Below are 17,712 nucleotides of genomic sequence, written 5' to 3' on the forward strand. Positions count from 1 at the left end.
CTGTTACGAAGGCAAACACTTCACTAGGACGCCTCTAGAAAGCATCTAATCGTGAGAAATGGAAACTTCCAAAGATTATAGCTCTCAACTTTGAATTTAAATAACGAATTAGTAATGTCTGGACGTTTATGGAAATTTATATTTTTTTATCACCAAATGAAAATCAAATGAAAATCAAATGAAAAAAGAAAAAGTTGTAACATAAGATTGATTGAGACAAAATATCGAATATTAACATGAATGTTCAATTTGGCCAACTGGCTGGCAATCTCCTTTCGTCGCTTCTGCGGCTTTGTGATAAACTATACATGTAATTGCTATTGAAACAGCACGAAGAAACTGCACGACTTCCGAGTTCTAATTAGAATTCAAAGTTCCGCTATCCATATAGATCTTAGAACTCGTATGTGGGCTGATGACGACTATGATAAACCGGCTAATTGGTTGTTAACCTTAATAACAACGCGATATTACGTTTCCCTCAGAGGTTTTAAAGATGATAATTTGTCACGCTATTCGCATATACTTAACAAATTTCCAAGCTTAATTTTCTCGCAAATGGAGTTACAAATGGAAAAATCTTATTCTACGTTCCGATTTATTTATTTTTTTTTCTTTTAATATAAGAATAACCTCCATACCAATTATCATCTCTTATAAGCTTCGCTTTATGAACAATACAATTAAATTCATTTAACGTTGTTCCATTATTAGTGGACTAAAATATTAAAATTTAATCGATAGTAATTTGATCTTATTTCAGCCTCTGCTGCCTAGAAATGCGTTTGATTTATGATTTTCTATTTCTCATTCCTTCGTACTTTTTATATGTACTTAAAACGGTAGTCGTAGAACTTAACGTACGATTCTTTACTTAAGTCCACGTATTAACAAGTCAACTGCGTTCGACGTGTATACACGTCAATCCAAAACTTGATTTCAGGGCGGTTGACGTGTATACTCGTCGTGTAAAATAAAGAAATACCATTTACTATAAAAACACAAAATTTTAGTAAAAGATAATATAAATGACATTTAGCGGTATGTTTCCTTTATACTTCTAGTAAAACTGTTATGTATTTTATAAAAAAAATTTTTATTGCTGGATTATTCTCTTTGGTGTATCGGTTATGCTTCGTGTAATGTATCGCTTTGTATAAATTGAGTTCTCCATTTTCCCCAATGAATCGCCATTTGTGTACTTTATTGCGTATATCTGCTATCCTCCGATTTATTTTGTCTATTTTATTTTATTATTTTTTGGCAACTTTTACATTTTTACTAGCTATACCTTTTTCAACAATAAATTGTTAATTTTTTATCAAATAAAAATGTGATGCTTCCTTGTTTTGCGTTACATTTTTGTAAAATTTGTAATACTAGCGATTGACCTGCGTTCGACGTATATACTCGTCATTGCTTAATTTAACCACGCACGTAAGGAATTTTCAAAATTAGATTTAGCTAAATTAAAAATTGTTTGACTGATTAAAGCTTAAACTTTCTCGCTAAAGCTATTTCGTGATATTCTTTGTTCCTATCCTTCGAAAAGTTAATTCAACATTCTGAGGCTCCTCTCATACTTGTTTCTTTTTTATTTGCAGTAATCGTTCGTTGTATTTCGCGAAACACCGACTGAAGTACCACCTTCGACTGTGATATATCGTGACTGTGAAATACCCGGTTGAAGAATGCAACCTCAGGCGGGTTTCGATCGATGAAAAGTAGAATTCTCTGCCGGCTATTATGTTCACGAGGTTCAAGATGCCGGTGACTGGCGATGGGGCTTTCATTAACCGCGGTGCGCTCCCTGAGGAGGATTCGTCGGTGTAACAGGAAATGTGACATGCTGTCGTTAACCAACTATGAGCTGCAGAAAGCACACATCAGCGAAAAGTAAGTAGAATTTGTAATTGAAAATCTGTTTTATCGTTCGTTAAGTGTAGACGTAGAAACTTTTTATCCTTCTTCTTTTTTTCCTTTTTTTAAATAAGTTTTAATTACATATTACGCGATACGATGATCATACATTTAAACATCAATATCTTCTCTTCTTCCTTTTTTTTTTTTTTTTTTTTTTTTTTTTTTTTTTTTTTTAATAAATTTTACCTTGGTATTACGCAATACGATGTTCATACATACAAATATACATACATATGGGCATAAGAAAAAAGAACTAGCATGTAAAGTAGAAAATGCAAGAAGAAAATTGAAGATTCTTTTTTCTTTTAAATTGAAATTTCACAAGAGTGATTCTGAAAATGAATAATGCATAATATCATGCAACGACCACGCCACATTTTGATCTACTGTAACATACAGATGAAAGATAAAAGCGCACAGTTCCCCTTATTAACCACTTAGCTGTTTCTGACGGATATACTCGTCACGATGAGATGACGGTATCTTATGTTATGACGAGTATATTCGTCATGCGTAAAAAGCAGTTATAATTTGTTGTTCAAATTGGAATTTTAGGGAAAACTAAAACATGTTCGTAAATTTTAAGATTTTTCGAATATTTGGTGGCCAAGACGAAATGAAACGAACAATAATTATTATGAAAAATCTATATATAGTGTGAACAATGCGACACATTTTAGGTACACGCTTTTCAAAGAGGTCGTAACAGCTATCTGAATAAGAATAACTAGAATTTTATTTTACTTCCTTCAAAAGTTCATTCTGTTATTTTATATCTTTAAATATATCATCGTATAAGTCTAATACCGAACGAATGCGAAAGTTTCGACGGATTTCCAGTAAATGGCGCTACGATCGTTATTGTTTCGTTGGAACAATGGACGATCTTGTCGAAGTGTTATGTATCGTTGGCAACGTGACACAGTCAGCTGTCATAGGGAACAGACAATCGACTTGATCGAGCAAAATCGTATTCCTTTAAAAATAAAATTGAAAATACCAACGGTGGATGCTCTGTTTGCATGTCATAATGACGTAGTATGACTTTCATAAGCCAACCAAACATTACCAACGTCTTGAAAGGTACTTTTGCGATGCAATAAAACGCCATTATCCTAACGTCCAGCTATTCGAATTTTCCATTATCTAAATATCGTGGCATACGTTATAATATTTAGTATATTTTCTTCGTTGTTTTGATATAAATGACGATTGATTAGCTTCGCAAGAATTAACGAAAATTAATATCTCCTTGTAAAATTGCAATTTCTCGAAAACGATTACAACAACGAGTTACGTTAAACAGATAACTGCGTTCGACGAGTATACTCGTCGTCGCTTCTATTTATTTACACACTCCACGACCCAACCCCACGGGAGGTTTCTAAAATTAAATTCCGCAATTAACTGGTTAAAGTTTAAACGAAATTCGAAATCTTTGGATAATCGAGTCTTATTAGTTGACTAATCAGGTGGCAAAGTAGTGAATAAATAAACGATCAGTTTACGCATCGATCATATTGTTACACTGTTAAACGATTATGATAATTAGGCGATCTGGTTAAATAATTAATGACATCGATCGGTTCATTTGATAGCGGCCGAGAGAAATTTATAGAGACGACACCAGATAAATTTCCGTATCCCGTAACTCTGGCTGGATTATACTTGCCAAACAGAAGGAGATTATTATCGCTATGCTTCATCATAATACGGTTAACCTGGGCACGGTAATCCTTGTAGTATTTAGATGTCGATGACAGTAACAATTTTCCAAAGAAACGTCACTCGAAAATCTCTTAAGCTACTTAATAATAATAATCGTTCATGAAAAATTTGAAGATGCAAAAATGCATAGAATGTGATGTATGTAAAAAATATACATGTATAGTAGTTATTGTACTATTTTATTAAAAGTATGGTACAAAATAATATAATACTTTATATAGGGTATCCCATTTCTTCCCCGACAAATATTGTCAGTATGTATATTTACAGGTTAAGATAAGGAAAAAGATGTCATATAAACATACGTCATTGGAAAGATTGTTGAAAAGTTGCAAAGAAAGGACAATATATGAAATGAGCGATAACGAAAACGGTATATTTTGTGCAGAGCATGAGTACATCAGGGATATTTACATCTAACAGTAGCCAAAACTATCAGTATCTGATCTAACGTTTCTACGCCTCCATCTGTAACATCATTCCAAAATGTTTACCATTCCTGTCGATTCAAGATTGGCAGCGGCAAAGAATTGAATTTGTTACTCTTTGAAACTCTCGAGAATTAGCTTAAGCTTAAAGTTTATTGTTCGTTGAAGTTGGAATATAGTACTCGTTGTATACAGTACTACAAGTATGATAAAGTAATATATATAGTACTTTCTATGGTACTGGTCGTTTTACGTTACAAAAATACAGCAGAGTAATGTAGTAGTTTACATGTACAGTACTTATGTATTTATATATGTAGTACTGGATACGATCATTTTTTATCTAGATTCCACTTCTAAAGGATACAGCAGGATCTTCGAGGCGCTGAGGTAGAGCATGATTGAAAAAAGATTGGGAGACGTGTACTGTTCTAACTCGTACACCGAAAGAATAACTGAAAAGAAGGAAGAAGTTATTTATTAATAATCAAACTATTTATAAATAACTGTCGATGCATGATCACCGTGAATATATCGATAAGTAGTTTCCTATGGCCTTACGCTCTTCGATCCAGCTTCTCTATAACAAAATTATAAAAAGATGAAAATAAGTGTAAAAAAAGAATAAGCTTTTACTTTGCCGAGTAATAACGTTGTAACTTGCGCGCGGCAAAGTGTGCCGGGTTTCCAAGTGTTAGGAAATTTCTCAACAGTGAACAATCCCTATGGACGTGATTCATTAATCACGCCGTTAACTATTTTGTAGAAAATGATAGAGCAAGTTGATTTACATTCGCGATACGATCGATTAATTGAACTTTGTGAGAGTTCTAAAAATTAGGATTGAGATACTGAAAGTCTCGAGACTCCTGAGAATTGAAAAGATTTTGTACGCCGGAAACTGCAAACTGAATGTATTCAAACGCCGATGTTCCTAAAATCTTCCACTGAATCGTACTAAAGAGATAAAAATGGAAGCTGCTTTCGATGGCAAGTGACCTGTGGTTAAAACGTTGAAATGAACCATAGAACAGGTGTTTGATATTTGAATATCGCACAGAGAATAAGCTCCTGGGCGGAGCCAATTCAAAGAACCTACTCTGTTTCAAGTGGCCGTGAAAAAAGAAGGTGTCGAACGTCCTGGTCGTAGGTCGATCTCCGTGAATTTGCTGCCGAATGTCGTTCTATGGAAACTCTTTACACGCCTGTTGGCACCGAGCCGAATGAGGCGCGTAACTGTCCTGAACAATCCAACTCCTAACCGTACAGAGAAACGTTGTAGAATTCACCCCATTAAATTGTAACTCTAAGTAGTTACAAGTGCAATTTGAAGATAAGCGACTATACCAAGCTGAGACTATATTTAGAAATTGTCAACTGGTTTTCAATGAGAATCCTCTTTTTGTTATTTCATTTACAATTCCGCTTTAGTCGTGAATTAATTAAAAGCTGAATAATATTGTACGCATTATATAAAACGTTTGGAAACTTCATTGGCACTGTAATGAGGCTATATGTTGGTCGAATTTGAAACGAACTTGGAAATGTATACAGGGTGGACCAACTAAATGAAATCACCTAAGTAGCTGCTCTACTTAGTGTCGTGTAAGAAAACTACCCAGGAGAAAATTGCACTGCTTCCAGGAGCGTAACGTAGTACTCAAAGTAGATTTTTCTTTCTAGCGATTGTTTCATTATGAAATTCCAGGGTTACTGATATTTTTCGTCGATAGCCGTGTATTTATTTTTGAATATTCCTGTAGAGAGTGAAAAAACAAATTCAACCATATATAGAACCGTATCATTCGAATTATTTAATTTTGAGATATTCGCTTCTAAATTTCGAAATTGGTAAAAATTTACGCGACATTTCAATTCACACCCAGCATACTAATTTGTGTATACGCATTCAAACGTAAACATTGGTTAGCATTCGAAAATATTTCCGCAGTTGCGATCATCCAGTGCCTTATCGCTTGTAATAGTAGCCGATGTTTATGTTTGGACATAAACGTGAGAGTCGGTATGCTGCGTAACCTGAGATATCACATAAAATTTTAATACATTCAGACGCAAATATCTGAAAAGCATAGGATCGGAAGGACCATAGTTCTATAGGTCGTTGAATTTATTTTTCCATGCTCTAGGAAAATATCCAAACACAAATATAGGCTTATCGACAAAAAGATATCAGTGATCTTCGGATCTCGTAAAAAGAAACGATCACTAAGGAAACCAATTTCCAATATTACGTGTGCTGCTTCAAACAGTGTATGTTTCTCCTGAGAAAATTTTCTAGACGACAATACAAATAATGGGGATATTTGGGTGATCCTATTTAATTGGTTCATTCTGTACGGAAGTTACCAGATATTTATAAGAAGCATAGAGACATGTTCGTGAGGATCAGCAAAATACTCGAACGGTCGATTATTCGTTATATTAACGAGCTACGATCGTGTAATGACACTATCTTTAACATTAATTGTACTTTTAAAGCTACTATTCGCACCGTGTATACTAATATTCCACTAAGTGTACGTTTGCAATAAATATCTTGTAGCTTCTATGTATACTCGTACATGTACATTTTCAGAATTAATCTCAGATTTTACTATTACATAAACACGATAGCTGCGTTACAAAGCCAGCGAAATTTCGAAAAGTTTCCTACAGTGCACATAATATATTCCATAAAACAGATCCGTAGCAAGTATTCGAATACTTTCGTTAGCCAGTGTGTGTATTTTCACTAGTTAGCTGTTAAGATGGTCGAAGAGGCTGTAGGGAGTATAATCGATCCAGAGGTACCAATGCTTCATCACAGGTCAATAGTCTCTATTTCCTCGGGCAGTGTACCCTTGAGATTGTCTCTATGCGATAGTTGACTCGTGTTCAACCGTATTATTCGCTGGTAAATCGGTTGGGATTGTCGTGATTCCTCGTCGGATCACTGCATCTAACTCGCTTGCAGTCACTTGTAAAACAAACCGAAAGATCAGACCTCGTCTGCACAGAGTGCGATATTTATGCTGAATTCATATTTTTATGGGTATGACGTAAAAAGTGAATGCTGGATAGAAATTTCTTTTACCTATTGAATTGTAAACGTAACAAATACTACGCTTTCGGTATTTCCTATGTTCACGCGTACTATCCGCAGTTTGCTTGTCGTATCGGTAGAATAAATAGAAGTTTGTTCGCTTAGTAGTGAGAAATAAAGCAGAGTAATCGATTGCAGTTTCTCAATTTAATCCAGAAACTAGAAGCCAATAATTGCTGTAAATAGACCGTATGCCGTGCAGGTGAATAAATAAAATAGCATATAAAAATATGAGGTACCATGCAAGAGTTTTAAATCACGCTATGTTACCATCGGAGACTTCTTGACCGATAAATTACCAATTAATGATATTAACGGATTGATAAGCGAAAAATTGTAGATAATACCTGTCCTCTTTTACAATTTTATCATTTTACTTTAAACGATTAAATGGCTTCTGATTCGTGGAATTGAATTTCAAAATTTAGCAAATCGCGATATTGATAAATTGACAAGTAACAAAGTCATCGATCATAAATTTCAGATTTCTTCCTGCATAAGCTTATCAGTTCATCAGGTAACTGCATTAATTTCTTAGGTAGTTTAATTAGCCGTTCAGATAACTTCATTAAGTACTCATATAGAGCTGCCATAAGTTTATTAGCTAGGTTAGATAGAGCTATCCAATAGTTCTATCAGCACAGTGAATGGTTATATTAGGTTATTAGATAAATTACATTAACTCCTTAAATAACTTCATCTACTATTTGATAATATTCTATTTCGTTTCTTTTATGCTGTTTTGTTCTTTCTAAATCTACAAAGTTTTATTTATAAACAAAATATTTTTGTTCGTAACAGCGATATTTTCAATATTTTCAATTTTCGCTTAATACTCGAAATAATAAAGATATTCTATATTAAGAAAAGAGTTTATAGGACAATCTTTTCTGTTATATCGTTATTAGTCGTTATTGAATTACATTAATCGATACGCGTGCCTGTCAAAGAAAAACGTTTAAGAAGAACACGATTTTAAGAGTACTCTCGGTTCTTTTCTTTCGCGCAGTTTTGAATTTCCCGCCAATTGCTTTGAAACAACGACGTCATTATTTTAATAATTTCTTAAAATAAAGAAACACTTTTCACGGACGTTTTCGCGATACAGAGAAACATTAATAACAGTTTCGTCGTGTTTGTTTCGGCCTTTTGTAGTTGGTCCGCTAAAGAGGACCTACGAAACTTGTATTCAGCACTTGCATTCAGAGATTGCTTATTCACTTTAGCCAGGTCGGAACGGATATCCATCTGTCGGAACTAGCGCAACTGCGACAGCAAGGTGGAACATTCAGACTTCACATGTTAAAATCCTCCGTTTTCTCCTCTTTTGCGATGTCAATTCTCGCTTCAAAGTGTTTACACTTTGAAGTTCTGTAGTTAACATTTTAATTAAACGCTTTTGTTAATTGAACGTGAAACCTGGTGAATTAATTGAAACAGATAAAAGTACTTCGAAGGGAATTTCAAGATAGAGGAACGCCCCCGTTGAATCTATTAGGAACAACTATTAGTGTTTCGCTTATCTTCAACCTTTTAACTTTAACCCAATGTCGCATTGGCGCCACGCTTGTGCTAAAAATTAGTCGAACTCTGCCCCTGACTAACGACTAACCTGTTCTCGCTAAAACTCCGTCGACAAAACAGCAAATAGCCTGTAAATCAGTATAACATTGGTATTAAACTTTGATCTCGAAATATCAAAATAAATAATATTATGTAATATTATGGAAATGTAATATTTGTATAATATCATATAAATACACCACGTACGTTTTATATGTATGAAAAGAATGGCGTGGGAATGAAAGAGAGTTAGAGATACGCGGTCAAAAAATGAATAAAACACGTATATAAAAAGATGAGGTGGTGTTTGATGTAAGATGTCCAAGAAATACTCTCGATGTTCAACAATATAATTTATTTAACAATCAACAGTCAACAACCAACAATCAACAATCCTCGCTTCTCGACTACGTTTGCTTCGTTGTTATTCTTGACCCTTCGCACTTCGCTGCTCAAAAACGAATGAATTCTTTGGACAGATTCGTTTCTTTTGTTGCCCCTCGATATCCCCACTCCGCACGCGATCGTTAGACGTTCGCGACTGTTGTCGCGTACGCATTCTTCCGAATATTCGGCGGAAGGACCGTAGGGATATCGATGGCACACTAGGCATGTCGACCTTACTCTTTGATGATATTATGCTTTGTGTTGCGAGCCGTCGGAAAATTCCGTCGTCGAGTACCGCCACAAAGATATATAGATATATAAATTTTGCACTTTTTAAATAACTCAGATTTAACGTCTTGGACGTTCAAAGGGTTCAATTGATATTCCATAAATACACAAATATTCATAGTATACCTGTAGCTTGTTTAAAAAGTTGATCGAGTTAAATCGACTTTGAGTTTGATCGAAAAAGCTGTTTGATACGATGCTTTATATTTTGCGTCGGGTGTGGTCGAAGGTGCGCCTTGTTTGTTTCCCGTGATTGGTTGAGCTGTCGAATTTGTATTTCGGTTAAAGTGGAATGCAGAGTGTGCTGACCAGCAATGGGAAGCGAAGGTTTGACCGCTGGTGAGTGATGAGTTGACGAATAAAGTCATAAAATCACTAGACCTATATAAATCATGTTATGTCGACCGTTTGATAGTGTGTTTTAGACATTTGTTAGTCTATTGAATTTCCAATTATTAAATTCATTAGGTCGTAAAATATAAATTTTCTTCTATTAAAACAAATATGCTTTTGTTTTTTTTTTTAAAGTAATTCTATTAACCAAAATATCGTATCGCTGGTATTAATACATCTTTACCATCAGCATATAATATTCCTAAGGAATTTTTCAATCATTTTTATCGATATAGCAATTATTTGGTCGATGGATATGAGACATCGTTCTTCTAAAATTCGAATTTGGCGGTTAAATTTTGTTATATCATAGTTTAACAGGCATTGGTGCGCCAAGTTCACACTTTAACACATCTTACTAGGACCGGTCAAATTATTTAATTAATCAACTTCGCAATTTCTGTTAATATAAGAATTTACGTAAAGTTAGATGAACAACGGAAATAACAATAAAAGTACAATTTTAAATGAAATTTTGAAACCGGTCATTTGACCGAGCCTGGTAAGGTTAGTATTAAAGAAGCGTAATAAAAGATATTTCGTGTTTACTGACTTAACATAAGTCAACGTATTACGATTATATTATTTTTCTTATCATTATTATTATTTTTTTAGAATGATAGATACTCCTATTCTTATTAGTAAATTCTTCGTTTAAAAATAGAGCGATTAATTATTATTGTTGATAATCAACATGTCAGACTTTAATATTCATTCGCATTGAAAGGGTGTTGCAACGAGGCCACAGGATAGATATTATTATGTCGGCAGTTTTCCATTAGCCACGAGCATGATCCTTTCTCAAGATGATATTTTTAATGTGTACGAAGAGAATAACTATCGCTCGGCGTGGCTTATGGGCGCTTACGCGTGCGAGGATGAAACAATATCGGAAAATTATTTATAGCCTGAATAAGGAGAACTAATGCAAAGCTATCGACGTGCAACCATGCCACTTAATAATAAACCGTGTTATACAGGTACAAATATTGTAGATATTCACCGTTCATCACTGGAACACAGTTAAGCTTCAGTTTCAGACTGTTCAGATAATATCGTTAATCGAACGAAGAGTCTGATATTATAGTGGAATTATTAACATGGATATACATGCTTGCGAAAGTATTCAAACACTTGCCATGGAAAACTTTCGTGTATACAGGATGAGTCACCTAAGAGAGAAATATCGTTGATACTATTAACCAGTTATTTTTTGCGATCTCTTTGTACCTAAAATGTGACACAAAAAATAAGCAATGACGTATATACTCGTCAAACACAGGGTATATGTGAACTGCTGTTATATAGTATTAAGTTATCATGAAATGACTGTCTTATTATGGGGCTCGTCATAACACAGAATATTGCTATTTCTTCATAACGAGTATACTCGTCAACAACAGCTAACTAGTTAATTATACGAGGAAAAACGTAAGGCACTATTTTCCTGTCTGTTCTCCTTGTCTTTCATACGACAACTTTTACAAAATAAATGTTAAAGTATCTACTAAATTAATAGTTTTTCGACGTAAGTAGGTTAATAACTTTTTTTTTTTATAGAGAATCTCGAGCTATATCGATCAACATATTAAACAATATATGATTCGATTAAAGAAAAAAGATGATAGGGAAACTAATAACATCAGAATATGGTGCCGTTGAAACCATTCGACTTTTATGCGAAATACCTTTTCGACGTAATTAATAGATAGGACGAAATATATTTCAGCTCAAAACTCTTAGGTAAATTCTATATATCGTGTGTATTATGTAAAACATTTTAAAATTTCCTTAGAAGAGAAACACGACTGCTATACATGTATTGTACATACACACATATAGATATACGACACTGAAGGGTTATATAAAATAGTCGATTTGAAGTTTTAAGATAACTCGAAATTTGTAGTAATTTCTTTCTTACCATTATCGGAAATATGGTATCTGTTACGCGCAAAAGACTGAGCCAAATTGATAATCCATGATGGAACGTTGTGCGCTCCAGTTATATTAATTATCGATTCATGATAACACTGTCATTACGAGCGTCTAGGTACGCGTAAACACACCGATAAGTGTAGCGGCGTGAGCATAAATTGAAAACGCTAATTAAACTTGATATTTGTTGGCATTGTTTACGGTTAGACATAGGAAATAATTAATTATGAGTACACTCCATTTAGCGTTACATTGTCGCGTGTAACACGCGATAGAAAATTATCAAAAATATGTATGTGATAAATTATTTATACTTTTATTCTTATTTCTTACAGCTACATAATATTTACACACATATATATGATATATGTGTGGTCATATATATCTAGTATACATACTAATTAAAAATGAGTTAAATATGATATAACATCACAGAAAGAAATATAATATAAATACAATAACAATACAATATACTAACTAAAGAGCTCAATGTAAGAATATAAATATAGTGTAAGAAGTTAGAAATAAGAATATAACAACCTTCTTGTAACAGGTTATGGACCTAAAGTACAAGTAAATTATTAATATACAATATTTGTTTAAATTTTTCAATAAAACTTTAAAAGACCTATGTTTATATAATATTTTTTGGCTTGACTATCTGCTCATTTCGTACGCTAGCAAAGTTTGGCCATTAAACCTGGAACACTCTCCCTTTCTCTCTCTCTTTCTGTTATTCTCAATATCAATTCCACTGTTGCTATCTGTAGTAGTAATTATAAATCAGTGAAGGAAAAGAGAATTATATGTCATGGAAGATTTGCTCCATTTTCCATGGTTGTGTGACGGAAATTTACATATACGAAAAATGAGACTTGTTTACCTAACCCAACACGTCCGTAGATGTTTATCAGTGTCAATGTCGTATATTAAAATCATAATTCATTCCTCATCGAGTTGCTACGGTGTATTCGCGTAACGAAGATTCGTAGCAACAAATCACAGCGTATTTCGCCGTAACAGTCCAAAGCGTTTCCTGACGAATTCATCTGCAGTGTAAACACGTTATGTTATACGATGGAGATATGAGTCTTCCTCGACAAACAAGTCTACGGTGCTTCTCGGTTTACTCTCGATCGAGCTCTGCTTTTTGCTGTTAAATGAGACGTAGATATGCAACATATAGTATGAAAACTCGTCGTGTCCAGTTTGGAAAAATATCGAGGTATTCCTTGAAATCTTTTTTTTTCACAGGTACCGTAGATTTATTTAGCCGACACCGATGCTAATTTTGGTCATTACGAAAGTTACTTAAATACGTGATGGATTGATGACACTGATCTGTCGTAGTGTCGTGTTGCATTGATCGCAAGTGGCGTCATCTTTTTAATCAATTGGCTATTGCAATCTCTTTGAAAACTTTGAAAAGTATGTACCTAAAATGTGTTGTAAAAATTAAGCAATGACGAGTATACTCGTCAAACACAGAGTATGCGTGGCTGTTATAATATAGAATTAAGTTGTAATGAAATGTCTGCTTTATATTTTAATTTTATTACCGACAGGGCTCATCGTAACACAAAATATTGCCATTTTTCCATGACGAGTATACGCGTCAAAACAACTAACTGGTTAACATAGATGAGATACGGTATGCACAAATGACAAATATACATATACTAATCCAAGCGACCTATGACAATCTTGTCCGAGAGTAACGTAAAATGAAAATACTAAATCTTTTTTGGGACCGTCCATTTGCTTGAAGAAATTCTTTCAAATTTGACCAACGCTACACAACTGTGCTATAAATCATAGCAGCAAAAGATATTATCATTAACACTAAACCTTACGAGGCCCTGTTTCAAAACCTTCTGTTATCGGTAATCTGTTGTTTATAATCTTTGTTTATAAAATTTGTTGTTTGTAATCGGTATAAAAAAATCGGTATTTCTTTTGTTCGTCTAATTTCATGTAAAATTTTATATTAACAAAAATTGAGAAATTGATTAATCAGATAATATAAAAATGTAAAGTTAGTGTTAAAGGTGGCGTGCAAATCTATCATTGTGATCGCAGAATCATGATTACGATCAATATCTGACTCTGTTCACGACCGTGATCGTGATTTTTTCATCTCGAATGAACTCGATCATCGTGATCGTAATTCTTGATCTTGATCGAATTATTCCTTACGAAATACTTCCATGTAGCTGGTATAAAAATATCTGCGTATGATGTAACTTTAAGATCACGCTACGTTTTTTGCATATAACGTAAATCGTACTTTATTCGACATTAAAAACGAAAAATAATTCTCAATTTTCTTTGCTTCGTCTCTCATATCGGAATTTTAAAAAATAAAATACTAATTTTTCCTGGCGATCTTAAAATCCTAATATTCATTCGATATAGTCGATACAAAATATACAGCTTATGTGATGCGTGGAAAGAAGCAGTTACGCTCTCGTCAATCAGAAGCAATCGCGAAGAATCACAAATTACAAGAAGAATAAGCCTGATTGCGAACGGACTTGATCGAATCACTCGTGATCGCATGTAGCAGTTCATGTCAATTCTAGTTGTCACTACGCTAAAGGACCACCCTGCTTTTCTGTCATTCCGATTTCACTGTATCAGAGACCAGTCTAACTGATTTCAGCCTTTCGAACATCGGTATTAATATGAAAAACTGCCGCATCTAACGTCTGCTTCCATTTGGAACGTTGCCACGTCTACGCTTTGTCAAAACTTACCTTATACTGCAGGGATACCAACAATTAGCCTAAAAACTTGTCATTAATAATATTGGTAGAAGTGTCTGTCGTTCGTTTTGGAATTATTATAAACGATGATAATTGGGATTTATTCGTCAATGGCTCTAGCCACACAAAATCCTACTAGTTGCCCATTAGAATAACGAAAATCAAACTGCGTTGGGCATGGTTAACGCTAACTGTACCAGGCCTGGTCAAATGACCAGAATTTAGTTTCAAATTGTAAATTCGTGGTTATCTCTTTTGTTCGTCTAACTTGATGTAAATTCTTATATTATCCGATCAATCAATCAGCTTGGTAAAGTTAGTGTTAAGTTGGTGTTAGTTTAGTAACGATATATAGAAATTTTTGCTTTTAATATTCAAAAACTAAAGTCAATTTAGGTTTAGGGAGTGGACATGGCCAGTTTCGAAATTACTCTCGTAAATATATTCATTAAACTGCGGGTGTTTATGCAATTTAAAATATGCTACGGTATGGAAATAAGACGTGTGTAATATGGTAATGTGAAATGTATGGTATATATATAGGGTGTTTCAAATTTCGTCCAGCCAAATTTAATATATTTTATAATAGAATTACTTCTATAATAATTAAATTTTGTCCAGCCGCCATTCGTTCACGAAATTGATGATTGGTGGCTGGATGTAAATGACGAATGATTATTTGCAACAGTAATTTACAAAAATTTATGAGAATTTCAAAATCATCCTTGAATCGTTCGAATAATATAATTGTTGCCTCGTAGCTACGTAGCGTGCTTCGCGATAATAACGTAACGTAAAATAGAATGTACACTTCATTAATTATCTCCTACGTATATATCAGTAAATAACGACAAATATCATGTTTAATTAGGATTTTCAATTTATGCTCACATCGCTATACTTACCAACATGACTGCATGCATCTAAATACCGATAATTACATTGTTATAATGAATCAATAATCAATATAACAGGTACATACAACGTTTCACCATAGATCATTGATCTGATTCGACACTGCACATAATCCATAGCATATCTGTGATAATGGTAAGGAGCTAATTCTCTTTTTTTTTTTTATTTCTATTATTTAATGTCCACATTTCATTGATTATTAGCTACATAAGAAGGCGAATTTGCTTAACAATCATTTTTATTCTTGCAGGACGTAACGAATAAATATAGAAAGATGAATTGTTTGTTAAAAAGAAATTATCATAGTAGAGGAAGGAACGTTACATTTCATAAATTAGTAGCAGAACGAAGTGCATCTTCATCGAAGTATAATTAACGATAAATAGGAAAATGAACCGTTCTATTCAGAAAATTGGTGTCGTCCACGTCCTCTATGGTCGTCTGTTCGTTTAAGTCAGGTATACTACGCGTTTATGAGCCGGTCAATAGTAATTAAAAGATCCATTAGTTCCGCTAGTGTCCACGGGGACATTTAGTCCTTGATACGACAAATATGATTACGATACGTCGATTGGTATCGAGCAGGAAATAACAAGAAACTGAAAAATGCTCTCTGAACCTTAAGTTGGTACGTCGAACAATTACAAGGATTTAGAATCTTTTACAACGCTAAACTGTGCCGCTACTTATATAAAAGAACTCGATAGTATTAGAAAAATTTGTTGACGAAAAATTTACGAAAGAAGAGACTATTGTAAAAAGATTATTCTTTCTAGAAAATGGCAGATAATTTCAACGTGACAAATTTTGTAACGTTCGCGAGTCGACGAATTCAACGCAGAACGTTACGTCCTTGATAGTTTGTTAATAGTTTTAGAAATATTTCAGGTTCCGGTCTTGAGAGGCTCGGTTTCTCTGTCTATAAACTATTGCCTTTCAAATTGTAAATTTGCCCATTTTTACAGGATCGTCATAAGTATTCAAAATGATTTCCCTCCGTTTGGCTGCACATTGCGGCGTGTCTGACTATGCTTGCTTGCACATCCCAGGGCATATTGACATCGAAGGTGGCAACGGCAGCCTGGATACTGGTATGGATCACTTGGCCGGTAATAAATATCAATTAATTCGTTCGTTTCATTTTCCATGTATTTTATAACGCAATTTCAATTTCCTTTATAATATTAAATAATAATATGAAATACTATAATCAGACGGAATTTTTATGCAATTTTATATCTTTATGAACGTAACGAACAATGGAATCAAAATATTCATTTGTTTCATTTATTAGATATACTAAAACAAGTATTCCATTTTGCATATTTTGTATATATTTTTATATATTATTTATATATTTTTTTCTTCAAATTTCTTACACATGCATAAAAATCCACGATCTACTTGAAACAACGAAATTATAAAACCCGACGATATTAATTTGTTAGAAAGTAAAATATACGAAAACACAAATAATATTGATTTTAATATAATTTCAAATTAACGATGGATAAACGATATTATATTTACATTTTTTCATTCGGTTATACGCTCGTATATCGTGCTCGTCAAAAATTAGAGAAAATCGCGAGAAAATCCGGTCCATGTCCGATATTAAATTGACGTCATGCGAGTCGAGGACTCTTTGGAATATGAAAATATATCGAGCAGAGTGGAAATATACGATATAGCGATGCGACACACGGCTGAAAATCATGAAAGAAGCGGTTCATTATTACAAATAGGACATCTATAGAATGTTTTCATAATGAATCTTCAAAAATGTAAATTTCCGTCGCCTGTCAACGTACAGTTTGCTCTTCTTACGAGGCTCCTGCCATATTTTGAATATTCTCGAAAATACGAAACATCTCGTATTTGCCGATGTAACCGGGATTTTTAGCTGGTCGTTGAGACTTTTGTTCTTTTCTAACCTCTTGACCAATCACGGCGCTTCTTTCCTCGTGTATCGAGTCAAGAAGCGTTCCTCTTACCCCGTGATACTCTTCTAGCCAGTCACGCAACCCTAGACGATAAGCGCTTAAACACAGTCATGAGTCATGAAGCTTGAGAAACGAGAGCCAATTTCCACTTGATCGCTACGAGTGTTCCAATACTTACGAGCCTACGTACTGTACGAAACAGGCTAATGAAAAGATGACTAGACGAAATTAATGCGAGTCTGACTGGTTCTGATTCTGCATTTGATCGATGCAACATTGTAATCGTCGGATTGCAGAGTCCTTGCACTTGTTATCGCTTCCGGATTGATTGTAGCACA

At 34.0% G+C, this 17,712-nt stretch overlaps 1 protein-coding gene and 2 long non-coding RNA genes across 14 annotated transcripts in view; 1 reads left to right on the top strand and 2 right to left on the bottom strand.

The window, feature by feature from the left end:
• Machr-a (muscarinic Acetylcholine Receptor, A-type) overlaps positions 1-17,712 on the top strand; it is a 43,093-nt gene that overhangs the window by 18,655 nt on the left and 6,726 nt on the right. For 8 of the 12 annotated variants that reach the window (XM_072018243.1, XM_072018245.1, XM_072018246.1 and 5 more), the window contains 2 exons: positions 1,605-1,896; positions 16,397-16,522. The gene's annotated coding sequence lies outside the window, so the exon portion shown is untranslated. Of the gene's footprint in view, positions 1-1,604; positions 1,897-12,854; positions 12,977-15,681; positions 15,890-16,396; positions 16,541-17,712 lie in introns of those variants that run through there. The other 4 variants (XM_072018244.1, XM_072018255.1, XM_072018247.1 and 1 more) reach the window with 4 other exon arrangements.
• LOC139995092 (uncharacterized) lies at positions 4,453-6,686 on the bottom strand. Its single transcript, XR_011801859.1, has 2 exons — positions 4,604-6,686; positions 4,453-4,534 (listed from the first exon to the last, which is right to left on the bottom strand). It is a non-coding gene; the product is annotated as an uncharacterized lncRNA (long non-coding RNA).
• Positions 11,923-12,763, bottom strand: LOC139995091 (uncharacterized). The gene is made up of 2 exons (XR_011801858.1): positions 12,635-12,763; positions 11,923-12,515 (listed from the first exon to the last, which is right to left on the bottom strand). It is a non-coding gene; the product is annotated as an uncharacterized lncRNA (long non-coding RNA).

This window comes from Bombus fervidus, chromosome 15, assembly GCF_041682495.2.
Source record: "Bombus fervidus isolate BK054 chromosome 15, iyBomFerv1, whole genome shotgun sequence".
NCBI lineage: Eukaryota > Metazoa > Arthropoda > Insecta > Hymenoptera > Apidae > Bombus > Bombus fervidus.